Genomic DNA, 14501 nt, shown 5'->3' on the forward strand with positions numbered 1-14501 from the left:
ACAGGATTTTGCTCTTTAATGAAAGCGCTTGGGAACCAAATGCCTCCACTTAGAATTAGGATGTACTGTACGTGGGCAACCTCACCTAAACACCACAGGTATGGGTGTGTGTGTGTGTGTGTGTGTGTGTGTGTGTGTGTGTGCGCGCATGTGCATATATATATATATATATATTTTTTTTTTTTTTTTCCCCAAGAGCTATGACTATATGGGAAAACAAACCAGTTCTACAAATGCCTTTAACTTAAAGCAATGAAAATATTGTTCTCTTGCGACTAGTGCAAAAGGATTCTAGGTGACCCAGTTAGAAGCACTGGAAAGAGAGACTGGAATGTGCAAATTTACTGTCATCTGAATTGCAGTCTTTGTAGAGTAGACTCAGACTCTGATTCTAAAATGGTTGAGACTGTGCCCTCAGCTAAAAAGGATGACCTTCCCCAATAGAGGAGTGGACCGTTCTTCGGTCAAGGGTATACAAGTAGCTGCACTCCCCTGCTAGAACCTCCAAAGTGGTTGAGACAAACGTGCACTCTTTAGAAGGAGGTAAACACCCATTCAGTGCTGACTAGACTGAGGACTCTTGGGAGCAGGAGGGAGAGAGCAAAGAACATTCTCTTTCTGGACAGTGAATTCTGTGATACAAACTTCCCTCTCAAGAGCCGTCCACTCTAGGTGCGAACAGAGGCCATGGAAGACGGATTAAGAGAAGGCTAAGGTGACAATAAAAATGCTGTAAACACAAGGAAAAAAATTCTCAGCTTATTGTCATATGATCAATATCACGGCACACATTCATGAGAGCCCTAGAGGAAGAGAGTCAGCTGTGCCACCTTGGACATCTTCTCAGTGTCCATTGTCTCCATTGAAAAATGGGATAGCAGTAGTAGTTATTCCTCGTCTCTATGCAAGCCCTGCATGACCACAGCTGTTATTTCTGTCTAAGGATGTAAAATAGGACTATGCTTGTTTCTATACTGGTACTAAATTAAACTATGTATTTAACTGCTTTGCATATTTCCTAGACCATAGTAAGTAATCCATAAATGTTAGCTATTGCTACTACCGTAAAAAAAAAAAATCATAAAATTACATAGGTTATAAAAACAAACATAGAAGGAGAAAGCAAAGGGGTAACATTAGTCATCTCTAGGTAGTAAGGTTACGGGTGATTTGTTTTCTTATTTTTTGCATATCTAAAGCGAACAGGCGTTGTTTTGTGAAGGAAAAACATGCTGTGGCATTTAAAAAATAAAATAAAACAGACATTTATTGTTTCAAACTAGAAATAAAACTATAAATGCACTCTTTAAAAAAAAAACAGTAAAAATAGAAGTTGCAAGATTGTTTTCCCAATCAGAAATGCCTTGGAAATCAAGGGTAGAGAGCTGCAAACAAGATCCAAAGTTTGGGTTCCAGGTGAGATCCGCCAGGGTACCCTTGGGACGGCCAGCATGACCCAGAGTGAGACTGGGAGGCCAGACACAGCCAGACGGCAAAGACTGCCGGGTGATCTTGATTGCAGGGACAGGAGGGCAGCACTTTCCACAAAAGGATACAGTCAATATTGGCTTGAATTGTGAACTTGACCAAGAACCCCAACCCAGCTGACAGGCTGCAGGCCACAGAGTTAGACAGACCTGCTCTGTGGCATTTTCCAAATACCTGGGCCATTATAGACAGGGGACTCTGATGACAGTCACATTTTGGTTCAGGACCTGTGGCCTCATGTCCTTCCCCATGCCTGTATCACGACCCCAAGCTGGAAGCAGAGGGCAGGCTCCACCAACACAGCCCATAGAGGCAGTGCTAGAAATAAGGGGCCTGCTGCCCCACGTGAGCAGGAAGAAGAAAGAGTAGATTTGAGCCTGAGAACCGGGATCCTGGGAATCCTTCTGCCAACTCCTCAGGCCTCCCGAGGGATGTGCAGGTGACGGTAATGAGGATGTCCATCCAGGGGCCCAGGTCTCAGAAGCTCCTCTCTTCCTCTTTCTTGGTCCCCCTTCTTTCTCCTGGGCCTAACACAAAGGGGACCCTGAGGATCAATCCTCAGCCCTGCCTAATTCCTGTCCTTTCCCCTCTTCCTTGAAGATACCCCAAGTCCCTGCTCCTGACCCATTTCCTAAGCCCCAGTTTGCCAGCTCCCTACAGGGCAAGCTGATCACTGATTTGCACCAGAATCTCAGATTCACCGCATCCAAACACAACACCCAATACCCCCTTCAACCAGGCTCCTCTCAGAACCTCCCCATCTCAGTGAACTGAACTTCACTCTCCCAGTCACCCAGTGGGAAGCCTTCCTCTAATACCACGTTCATCACTACGGCCAGTCACTTCTGCTAATGGTGTTCACGATCCATCCTCTCCTGTATCCCCATGGCCATGATCACAGCTCAGACCCTTGTTAACCTTCAGGTCCAGGATATTCCCCTAATAATCATGCCATTTATTGAGTGTTTACTATCCTCACCCCTTTCCACATGTCACTTAATTTTCTGACAATCCTCCCTAGTCTTGTATCACCTCCCAACTCATCCATTACCCTTCTACTCACTGGCTCTATTTCCACGCTGGAAAGCTTCAAGCTGGAAAGCTCCAAACTCTTTGGTGCCTCAGGGCCTTTGCACTTGCTAAGTCCTCAGCCTGAAACACTTCCCTTAACTTTCAAAGTCTCCACTCGCACTTCCTCAGAGAGGTCGCCTTGATGCCCATATTACACTGGCCTCCCAAGCAGTTCAATCCCTTACCGTGTATTTCACGGTATTTAACCTAATCTGAAATCATTGTATTTGTCTACTGCATTTTAGTTTGTGTCTCTGCATATAAGATTGTAAGAGCCTTGAATGCAGAAAGCTCATCTGCTTTGTTCTCCACTGTAGGATCAGCATGTCAAACAGGCTCTATGGTTGAAGGAATGAATGAATATTAGTATCCCTGTGTGAAAGATAAGGTAATTGAGCTACAGAAAGATTTAAAACTTGCTGAAGGTCACATGGCTACGAAGTAGCTGAGCCAACATTTGCACTGAGGTCTTCTGACTCCAGGCTTAAAGCTGAGAGTGACCTTCCACTGTCACAGTAATCCCTCACTCGAGCTCCTTGACTTCAGACTTGCCTGTCCCAGTCCATTCTATATAGTTCTCCCAACTTATCATTTTAAAACAACAATTAGCTCTGCCGAGCTCTGCTCAACAGTTGTCAGTGGCTCCCTACTGCCTTCCATATGCAGACTAAACCCTTCCACCTGAAATCAAAGGCCATTACACTCTGATCTCTCTTCTCTCTCCAGCCTTGCTTGCAGGACCTCTGTACAGGCATTTCATCTCATCTTCAACCCTGACACCAAAATTTACTGCCTCCCACATCCTCTAACACCTCTACTTTGCCTTTCCCCAAAAACACCTTCCCTCAAAGCCCAGCCTGTGGCCCACCTTCCACAGGCTCACACTTGAACCACAGCATTTATTGCCTGCACCCCTCATTTGGCACTAATCGTAAGATAATGAGGGGGACAGGTTATCTATCCTCTCTCCCTAAGGAGATCTCAAATTCCTTCAGGCCAGGCAATATACCTCATGTGTTTGAATTCCTAGAGCCTAGCACAAATCCTTAATGAGAGCAGCCACACTTAGTGGAGAGCGTGCTATGTACCACGCTCTGTGGTCCCTGGTTCTCCGTAAACATATGCAGCCAACCTCCACCATGCCAAAGCTCTCTCAAGACTGGTAAACCAGAAGAGATGAACTTACTGCTCCTGGAGGCTCTCCCTTCCCTCAAGTCTTTCCAAATCCACCTCCATCTGGAGCTGCTAATGGTGATCCAACTTCTAGCTCTCTTTTGGGTCTTCCTTGAGCAGAGTCTCTAACTTGACCTTAAAGACAGAGCCCAATCTACTATGCTTTAGAAAAAGAAATCCAAAGTTCATGAGCCCTTTGAGTTTTCTCTTCTAAAGTTGCATCTTTGCCCCTAGAGATACCCACTGAATACAGCGTCTGTACCTATCAGCAAAACAGAAGCTGAGCGTCCCCTGGCAGGGATCATGATGTCACGGTAGCCAAGCGCTGCTCCCAGCCTGCTGAAGGCTGACCACAGAAGGTGTCCTAGGCGCAGGTCCACCACTCTCATGCCAAGGCTTAGCCCCTCTGTCTCGGTTTCACCATGTTTAAATGGAAAATAGAATACTCAATGCAAAAACACTTTTCCAATGATATTTTAAGGAAAAATGAGATCACAGAAAATCAGGGAGGTAAGCTGAAATGGTGTGACCCCCAAGCAATATTTTTTTCAAAGAATCCCCTGAGAGGCTGGTCCACCAGATTGGAGGGGGGCACATTTGGGGAGACCTTAAGCCCCAGAGACCACCTGGGCAGCAGCAACACTTATGCTAACATGAAACTCTCATGATGCTCCATCAGCCACACCCTCACTGCAAACAGCCCGTCCTCTCTGATCCTCATGCTCAACTGGACCCTGAGGTCCCCTAGGTTTGCAAAAGCTTGCCAGCCAGGTCAACATCTGCCTCTGCCAGAGATACCAAATGTTTCCAAACCCACACAAAGCCCAGCTCACCAAGCTATGAATAGTTATTAATGTTAACTCACAGCATTAATTAAAAAACGTTCAGCCAGGCAAATTCTCATACTTTTAAAAAGTCATTTGGGTAATCGCCTTTCCATGCTGCAAACTTTCCAAACGACTGACAGGTTGACATTTCACAATGTTGTTTGTTTTAATCAAGAAGGGGGGGGGAGAGCCAGTGTGGTTCCCTGGTTCGTTTTTCAGGTGCCTTGATTTATTGATTGGCAAGTCCCCATGTATTAGCTGTACGGCAAGGCGGGGGGAGAGGTGGCTCCCACCTCCCTGGGTTGGCGTCTGGGCTGGTGAACAGAGAAATGGCCACAGCCTTTCTTCCACTCTTCTCCATCTCCCAACACCCAGTCCCCAGCCTCCCGCGAGCCCTACTGCAGACGTTCACAACCCCTGCCAGACAAGGCGTTCACCGTCCCAAGCCAGTTCCAATGTGGTGGCGCTGGTTCAGCACACTTAGGAGCCGGGGGCAGAGTAGACTAAACTCTTGGTGCTTCTCAAACTTATTTCTTTAAGCAGCAAAACTCAGAATCAGGCTGGATTATATCATAAGAGTTTGAATCCCACCTCCACTGTTTATACGCCCTGGACAGATGTCTCAGCTTCTCTGTGCCTCAGTTTCCTCATCTGCTACAAATGTGTATAATAATCGTACCTACATAAGGCTGTTTTGAGGGTTAATTTATATTTCTAAAGGATTTAACACAGTACTATCAGTACAATAGATGCTACCTATTTTCATGTTAGTTTAAAAACTCTCCCTCGTCCCTAACAAACTCTAATACAGGACCCTGATCATGAAGGAGTTGGATGTGGCCTGGCTGATACAAGCTCAGTAGGCTGGACCTCATCATTCCTCTGGTGCCTGGCTTCCTCCAAGCCATCGAGGCCTCTCCAAAGTCCAGTGGGGTCCCAGGGCACATAATTTGGAAAACACTGCTTATTCTGAGGACTGAACATATTCAACTTTCCATCTGACAGATATAAGTCTTCCCATGTCACTAAGTCTTTCATGGAAAGACACACAGGCTATCCTGGAAAGGCCGCACTGAGCACTCCAGGCTTCCTCCTCAGGTCCCCCCACCTCCAGTGTCCAGGGGCAGGCAGATGACAGATGGACAGCCAGGGGGAAGCCTGAGGTTGGCGTGGAGGCTCACCCTCAACACCCAGTGCACTGTCAGGACCACACTGCAACCACCCAGCCTAATGGACACAGACGGCAGTGACCACATAGCCCTTAAGGGAAGAAGGGGTTTTCTCAAAGTAAAAAAACCATCACAAAGCCCTCAAGCAACCTTATACCAACAAAAGACAAGACACAAGCAAGCAGGAGCCTCTACTTAAAAATCACCTGCTCACCACAAAGGCATTTCAGTGTTGATTAAGCACCTACTAGGTGCCAGGGATTAGACCAGGCACCAAAATACAAAGAAGAAAAAGCAGGTCCCAGGCCCCACCTGAGTCGATAACCAAGTAAGAAAGATGACATCAGAAAAACTAGTGCTCGTACCTTGTAATATGTATTGCAATGAATTATATATAAATGCGTGTGTATTATATTTATAATATATATGCAATACATATAACATACTCAATGTGCACAGTGAGGCTGGGGAGAAGATGGCTCCCACCTCTCTGGGTTGGAGGGCGGAGGGAAAAAGCCACAGAGCCATTAGCCAGAGGCTTAAGTTGGTTTAGTGGAAAGAAGGATGCTGGGCCTATCTGGGTATGAATGATAACTCTGGCACTTTTTATCTGTGTGATCTTGTGTGCTGAGGTTTGTATAGCTTTTTAATGCATGCACACCACCAGGAAGGCAGGTGACAGGTGGCAGGTGATCAATTAATTGCCAAGGAGAGAAAGCAAGAAAGCTTGGCAGAGGTGGTGTCAGAATGAAGCCACAGGGAGGTGCATGGCTGTGCTCAAAGTCACACAAGCAAGAGAGAGGAACTTCATGGGAGTCCAGGGACAGCATGGCCCCAGCCTGCACTTATGCTGCTTTATCATCTCCATCTGCAAAATCTAGACCATCATTCCCTGTCCTTCCTCTATCCCTGGGATGTCTGGGGACACATGAGAACCAAGTTGGGGATGGGCTTGGAAAGTTGGAATCTTGGATTTCAGAAGAAAGACCAACTATGAGCTAAAAGGCGATTATTTTACTTACTTGTGGAAGCCACATGTGGGCAATCATTACAGGTTTCTTTGGGTTTATCAGAAAACTTTACAGAAAAAAAGTTATTTAGCTGAGATCGAAAAAGAAGGTACAGATATTTTAAAATAATAAGCTGAAATCCAAAAGCCCCATAATATGACACTTTCTTTGCCAGGCTCTGCTGATTTTAAAGCCTGTGCTGTGACCAGGAGCCTGACCAGAAGGAATTTTAAATTGGCTCTCCTGATCCCAACAGTGGACACCTCTCAGAACCAGGCAGCCCGGGGACACAAGCCTGGCTCCTCAATAGTGTAGCACCACTAGCTTCTGGGCCGTATTTAGAGTGTGATTTTCAGGAACAGTTGCTTCAACCGAGAGCTAGAGGAAAAACAAAGATGGGAGCCTCAGTTGTCACCTTCTAGGCTTCCCACTTAGACACGTGACCTATGAGGACTCGGCTACACACCTGCCAGCCTGTCAACAGACATGTTTAACCTGAGAGGAGATGGACAGCCAAGTGTCAGAGGTCTCGCCCTCCTGCAAAAAGTCTCAGAAACCCAAACACAAGGCTAAATACAGATGCTCCTATGGAGCATCAATTTGCATAGTATGGCATGTGTGCATGTAAAGCACAGAATAAACATGCACCTTGCCTCTGAGGACCTAGAGCCTGATGCAGAAACTCAGCATAGCCAACCCTACTATGCACACAACCCACACACATATCCAGGCTGCAGAATCATGCATTAAGCCAAGCAAAGCTTTATCAGCTAATGTAAGTGAAGGGTCAAGTTCATGATGGGGGAGGAGAACGGATATGCCAGTTGCCTTAGATGTTTCAGGAAGAAGTGGGCAGAATTTCAAAGTAACGTAGGTGTCAACACAAGCTTAGGATACTGGAAACCAGTAGTGCTAAGTCCCCTTCATCTCCTTCTCCTGGTGGCTCAGAGTGTCCCCACCATCTGCCTGCCATCTTCATGACTCTTATAAGTTTCTAGCTGGGTTTGTATGACAAGAACTTATGGACCTACCTCATTGTTGCTACTAGAATGGATGCCCCTTGAGGGCATGCTCCATAACCAATTCATCTTCTCATGTTTTTGGATGAATGTCAAACATCTCAGAGTTTTGCATTAAGAAATCTCACTCCCGCAAATTTCCTCCATGTAGTATAGGGGACAGATATTATTCTACTGTCCTGTGTGCAGGAAAGTGTGGAGGACTCCAGTTCTGCCACCATCAGATCCCAGGCTACATCCAATAAATAAGAGGCAAAATTCAACATTACATGGTCAAGAGATTGCTGACAGAACTGAAGGCTGTAACTTTTACAGCTTAGGAGCCTCAGAAGTTAGAGATGATAACATCTTCCAACCTTCTTCGTTGTGAGCAATAGCTGTTGCACTAAAGCCCTCTCAAAATGGATGGCACTTGCAATCAAGAAGAGGAGGCACTAGGCAGCAAAGGAGGAAACAGGAGACCAAGAGCCAACAGGCCTTTATCTAGGGCAGGTTTCTCAACCTCAGCACTGCTGACATTTGAGGCTGGAACATTCTTTGCGGAGGGGCTGCCCTGTGCACTGTAGGATGTTTAACAGCATCCCTGACCTCTACCCACTAGGTGCCAGAAGCATCAGTAGTGACAATCAAAAATGTCCCCAGGTCACTGTCGAAATTGCCTCTGGTTGAAAACGACTGGTCTTCAGTTAGCAGCTCTGTCCCTAGTTAACGATGGGATCTGAAGGTTATCAGAGGCCTTAAGTATCTCATCCATCAGATGAGGAAACTGAACTAGATCAGTGTCTTCCAAAAGAGGGGTGAGGTATCACTTGGTGACACTTAGACATGGCAATTAAATCCTACTGAGTCACACAGACACAGTTTTCCCTTCTCTCGTCTCTTTCAATCCTGATCACAGCAGGAAGAACATCTTCATTGGGTGCTATTAAGTCCTTAACACCTCTCCAACTCTGGCTATAAGAAAAGAGAGCAATTCTCAGGCTTAGAGTCTTGGGAAAGCCACAAAATCTAAATCCTTTATGATTTCATTAAATCTTCTACTGATGTCAAGTGATGCTGGGTCCCATTTATGACAGTGATATGCAGTTTCCTTTTAAGGTACATTTATTTAAGTAAAATAAGTGAAAACAGGTTTAAAAAAAAATTAAGAAAATAGTGCATGGGCTGGTGTGGCAAAAATCCCAAAAGTTCTTAGAAGGCACTGGAAGGGTTAACTTCACCCTTCTCCCCATATATTTCTAACTTCATGCTGGACATATTATTGGATACCTCATATTGAACTCAAATCTTGAGGTGATATTAACAATTGGGAAACTCTTGAACCCGAGTTCCACCTATACATCTGTTGTAAAGGCTGGGTCATTGATCATCTGTTATGGGTAAAAACTGTACCTCTCCCCCTACAAAAAAAAATTATATGTTAAAGTCCCAACCCATAGTATCTCAGAATGTGACCCTTTTTGGAAATACAGTCATTGCCAATGTCATTAGCGAACATGCGATCACACTGAAGTAAGGTGGGTCTGTAATTCAATATGACTGGTCTGAAAAGGGGAAATTTGAACACAGACACACACACAGGGAGAATGCATGTGAAGGTGAAGGCAGAAATCAGGGCAATGCTCCTACACACGAAGGAATGCCAAAGATTGCCAGAAAACCACCAAAAGCTGAGGAAGATACAAAACAGCCCTCAGAAGGAACCAACCCTGCCAACATCTTGACCTTGAACTTCTAGCCTCCAAAACAATGAGACAATCAATTTCTGTTGCTTTTGCAGAAAACCACCAAAAGCTGAGGAAGATACAAAACAGCCCTCAGAAGGAACCAACCCTGCCAACATCTTGACCTTGAACTTCTAGCCTCCAAAACAATGAGACAATCAATTTCTGTTGCTTGTGGTACTGTGTTTGAGGTACTTGGTATTACATTAGCCCTAGCAAACTAATACCTCACCTTAAATTAGCTGGCTAGTCTGATGACACCCTCAGGAAGCACTGGCTGTACTGCACACTCCCAGACTCCTTCCAGGGCAGGAAATGCAGACTTACTTGCTGTATTCAGGTTCATTTAGAGACAGGCACAAATGACAGAGGGAGACAAAACCCTCCACGCCACCTGTGTTTACATACATCTTTGTATGTTTGTCCCATGTACATATTTACAAATTATATACATTGGATATTTGCTCATTGTCTTTTCTGGTTAGCTACTGTCAGCAAAATACGGGTATTCAACTTTGGCATAAAGGAGGCCCCGGGGTAAAGGCAAAGTCAAGCCTAGGACTCCAGTCTCTCAGCCCAGGTGCTACCAAACCAGACCTCAGAGTCTGCAGGACTGTCCTCCCAGAAAAATGTCCCAGGCCTCTTGTGCAGACATTGACACCAGTTCAGACTCTCACCTAAAAAGCTTTGGCTATCTGAAGATGCTTGGAGAAGACTCCATAGTAACCAATATCTAGGCAAATTCTCAGTTAAAAGAGATGCGGTTGTGAGTGACAAACCATGTCAGCCCTTTGAGCCCCTCTCAGAAAGGGCCAACTTGACATGGGTCACATGATAAGCAACCTCGTAGATGATCGAGCAGCCTTGTAGGTGACCAGGCCACCTCTGGCACAGCCAGCAGTGGGAGACACTAGGAACTTATATAACACCAAATCACAACCCAGTACTTTCAGATACCTGCCAAGAAGCCATCTTCCTGGTTAAGAAAAATGCCCTACAATTATTAATCTCTGTAATAACAATAACCAGTAAACAGAACTCAAGATCCTGCTTGCATTTTTTTTTTTTTTCTCCATCTAAACTAAATACACCATCATCCCACAGCTCTGATCACACTGTAACTTTCAGAGATCAATAAGCAGGCTGGAATGTTAAATGGCAATCCTTTTTTTCTCTTTTCTGGAAGAAGCCGAGTATAAAACAGAGCCAACAGGAATGTAGAAATCTAGAAGGCACAACAACCACCCGGCAGCAGTTTAATTTAATCTGCCACACATCCCATTTCCCCAGCTCCCACCCTGGAGGCATTAACTCAAATACCGACTGGACGTCTGGCGTGTGTCAGATGCTATGCTAGGAGCTGGGGCTTCGTCAGTGATAAAACCGACATAACACGCCTCTGCCCGCGTGGCTTGTATTCCAGGCAGGGATCCAGGTCACAAACAAGTAAACACAAACATTTGATTATAAATCATGAAGCTTCTGTGAAGAAGAATAAGGGGTGGGAAGAGGGTTATGGCGACAGCGAAGGCCCCTCTAAAGAAACAGCGTTAATCCAATACCTGAAGGATAAGACAGATCGGTCACACGAATTAACATGGGGGCTGCCTTCTGGCTGTACCCCAAGCATAACCAAAGTGGACCCAAGGCCACACTGCAGAAAGTGGAAATTCTGAAAACGTTTTTTAAAAATATAACTAGACTTGGGAGAACACAAGACCCATGAGGATACAAGGCTGGGGAACCCTCATTTTCACAAACTGCAGACATGACCTTGAGGAAAGGTAAGAAACGCAGAGAGCCCTTGGGAGCAGACCTTGTTCTTGCACCTTCCTGAGTAATACAACACGTTCTGAAAGAACAAGGCAGAATCAGGAGAGGTCGCCCTCGCTGGCTAACCATCTTGCCAAGGCACCTTCTCCCCTCGTGCACCATGGGTACCGGGAAGGCATTGCTGAGGACCTCCAGCATGCCCACTCAACAGGTTATCACTATACGTGTGAAACGTGGTTAAAATTTTAAAAAATTAAAAGGAAGTCTTCCTGATTCTAAGTCTCTCATTGGGATAACCTCCCCAAAGCAAGCCTGGAAAATCCCTAGGCTGCCAGGTCAACGAGGCTCAAGGTTTTCCTCCTCCCTGCCCCACCCACCCATGGAAAAGTACTGGCATCTCAGTGGTTGGGTTTCTTCCAGGGGTCCCTGCTGAGAACATGTCTATGCCCCCCACCCACAGGCCACAAGGGAAATCCCACCACTGGGTTGAGCCCCAACCTTCCTCTCTGGCCCAGTTGGTTTCACACCCTTGAACAACCCTGCCCAAATAACCAAGCAGTCGAGTGTGGCCAGGGGCCAGGAAAAAAGCCCTGAAAAGCAGCAAGGTCTTCAGAGCCGATGGTTCACAACTTGGCTGGGATACTGCCCACTGTGGAAGATGGAATGTGACAATCTGGTGGTGTGAGGAGGGGGAGGAGACCCCAACCCCACCCAGCCTGCACAAGAGCAGAGGGTCACTCAGTCATCCTGAAGGGACCATTTCCCACGTATAGGGGAAACTCTGGCATGGGTGGGCAGAGGTGGGTGGTGATGGAGCCGGGGGCGGACACAGAGCCAGGGGTGGACACTAGGACCCTCGTGCTTCTTTTCTTAAGATGACACACCTGACTGGCCAGGGCACACCTGGACGCTGGGGCAGGCCAAGGTTTCCAACAGTCGTTCACTGTTCCCCAAGCAGAGAGACCTGGCAGCCGTGCTGCTCACAGACAGGGGGGCTTTTCTCCTGCTTGGTGGGCCACGCCTTCCCCAGGCACACACTCCCTCTGTCCAAGGGTTTCATCCAAGCCCCAGGCTCTGACCACAAAAAGTGCCCTTTTCTTTGGCGGACTCACCTCAGACGTGAGGTGCCGGCAAGCCAGACCGCCTGCTAAAAGGACATCCCCAGCACATTTCTCTCTAGTCAAAGGGTCCATGGCTGGCGGCCACCAACAGCACATCCTTCCCCCATCCTGGGGCCCTGCAGAACTGCTCCCTCGCTTCCTGCTTTATTTATGGCAGAAGAGCAGCAACCTAAAAGAGCTATTGGCTTGTTTAGGGTACTCCTGTCTGACCCAAAACAAATTGGATGAATCTCTGTAAAAACACAAAAAATAATGGCAGCCTCCCCCATCCCCAGTGGAGAAGGGAGGCTACAGCCTCCACCAAAATACTCCAGTGTTTGGGGGGTTCCACCCAAACTGTGGGATACACTCTTCATGAGAGTTTAGAGAATTTCTGGTTGAAAAAAACAATTTTTTTTTTTTTTTGGTCCCACAAAACCTGGTTGTGAAAGGAAAAGAAAATGCCAGCCCTGTTTGACAGACATGAGATTTATGATCCTTTTCGAAGCCTCAAGTACGTCACGAGAATCGCCCACCCACTGCACTGCCCCAATGGTAAACACGGCCAGGTGCCCATCCTGGCTCTCCCCCTATCGGATCTGTGGTCTTCCACCTCTGAACGGCCCTTGTGTCCCTCTCTTGGTCTCTGGTGGGTTAAAAAGATGCCTGGCTGTCCATACGTATATGGAGAGTACAGCATGGAACTCTCTGGGCTCACCCTCCAAGACAAACACAGCCTGCTCACGCCTCGCCGTCTGCAGGCAGCCGCAGATGTTAATAAACACGGTTGGGGTTTACGGTCTGCCCACCGACTGCTCCATCCATTTTACACTCGACAAGTCAGGAGATCGTTTTATCCACCCCCCTCCTCTTAACGTACCAACTCAGTAAACTGTTGTAAGGCTTGGCAATAAATTTATGAATTTTGGCCTCCAGATGTGGCTGGAAATAAAAGTAAACACAGGGCGTGAGCAACTTTGTGTTTCAGGTTTGTGCCCGGTGAGGCTGAGTCTGCAAAAACCCAGGCTGAAAGAGACTCACTTGCCCTTTGCAATGAGACATGAGGAGATCATTTTCTAAAGACAGGGATGCTATTTGCCGTAGGAAAGAGATGTCAAGGTCACCTAGAAAACCCAGGGTAAGGATTAGAGTGCAGAGATTTGCACCCCTATCCAGAGTTTCATTCATAATCCAATCCCCTTCTGGCCAGGTAAGTCACAGCTTACCCTCCAACAACTCAGCTGGAGAAAGTCCTCAAGTCTGAAAGGACTAAAAAAAAAAAGTCCTATGAGAAAAGATCTACTATTCTGGTACCATTTATATAGAAAAAGGAGACAGGGAGCTGTTGAGAAAAGAAAGCATAGAGTCAAGTGTAAACTGATAGGTCTATTCCAAACACGAATCAATAGGTTTTATTTGATCTTATAGGTCTTGTAAGACTTGTGGGTCTTGAGGATCTTTCAAATCATAAATCCAGCTTACTTACCTATCCACCGTGAGAAGCAGGACAGACAATAACATGCACATCTGAAAAACGTAATGTGTTATAAGTTGGCATTTCGTATGATTTTTCTTTAGGAGAAAAAAAGAAAGATAAAGCTCTGGGAATAGTTATTTGACTGAAGTGGAACAATGCATGTCTTTTTGGAGTATATTTGCTTTAGCAAAACAATAAAACTAAAATCAATAAAGCAAAGACTTTCTTAGTAACAATTTAGTGAAAATATTTGTGAAGTCCTGACCAACTGTGCATACTGAAGATGCTCCTCCTGGAAACAGGTTCTCAGCAAAGGGGAGAAGGACAGGCTGGGCACATGTGTTAACAAGGGCAGAGTGGTCCTTACAACCCTCTTTGTTCAGTCCCAGAGAAAAGGCTAATAATTCATCTCCAAACACTGAGTAACTACATCTGCATGAAAAGTGGATCAGGTATACCACTGGGAATTGTCACTTTGGGGAAGTCATTATTATGTGCTTGGGACTTAACATGAAAAGAAAATGGTTTGGGTTTTACATGCATGGATGTTATATGTTGGTTTTGTTTTGTTTTTTTGAATGGGACTTTAAAGGGAGTGTTAAGGCTTTTCACCTCTGGATAAGAAATCACAGAATCATCAAATTATATCCTCTGAAAGATGCATGAAAGA

General features: G+C 45.9%; 1 long non-coding RNA gene across 1 annotated transcript in view; it reads right to left on the reverse strand.

Annotated features, from left to right (window-relative positions):
- Positions 1 to 14501, reverse strand: part of LOC103597794 — a 184461-nt gene that overhangs the window by 26032 nt on the left and 143928 nt on the right. The window lies entirely within an intron of this gene.

Source organism: Galeopterus variegatus, unplaced genomic scaffold (assembly GCF_000696425.1).
Source record: "Galeopterus variegatus unplaced genomic scaffold, G_variegatus-3.0.2 Scaffold2426, whole genome shotgun sequence".
Taxonomy (NCBI): Eukaryota; Metazoa; Chordata; class Mammalia; order Dermoptera; family Cynocephalidae; genus Galeopterus; species Galeopterus variegatus.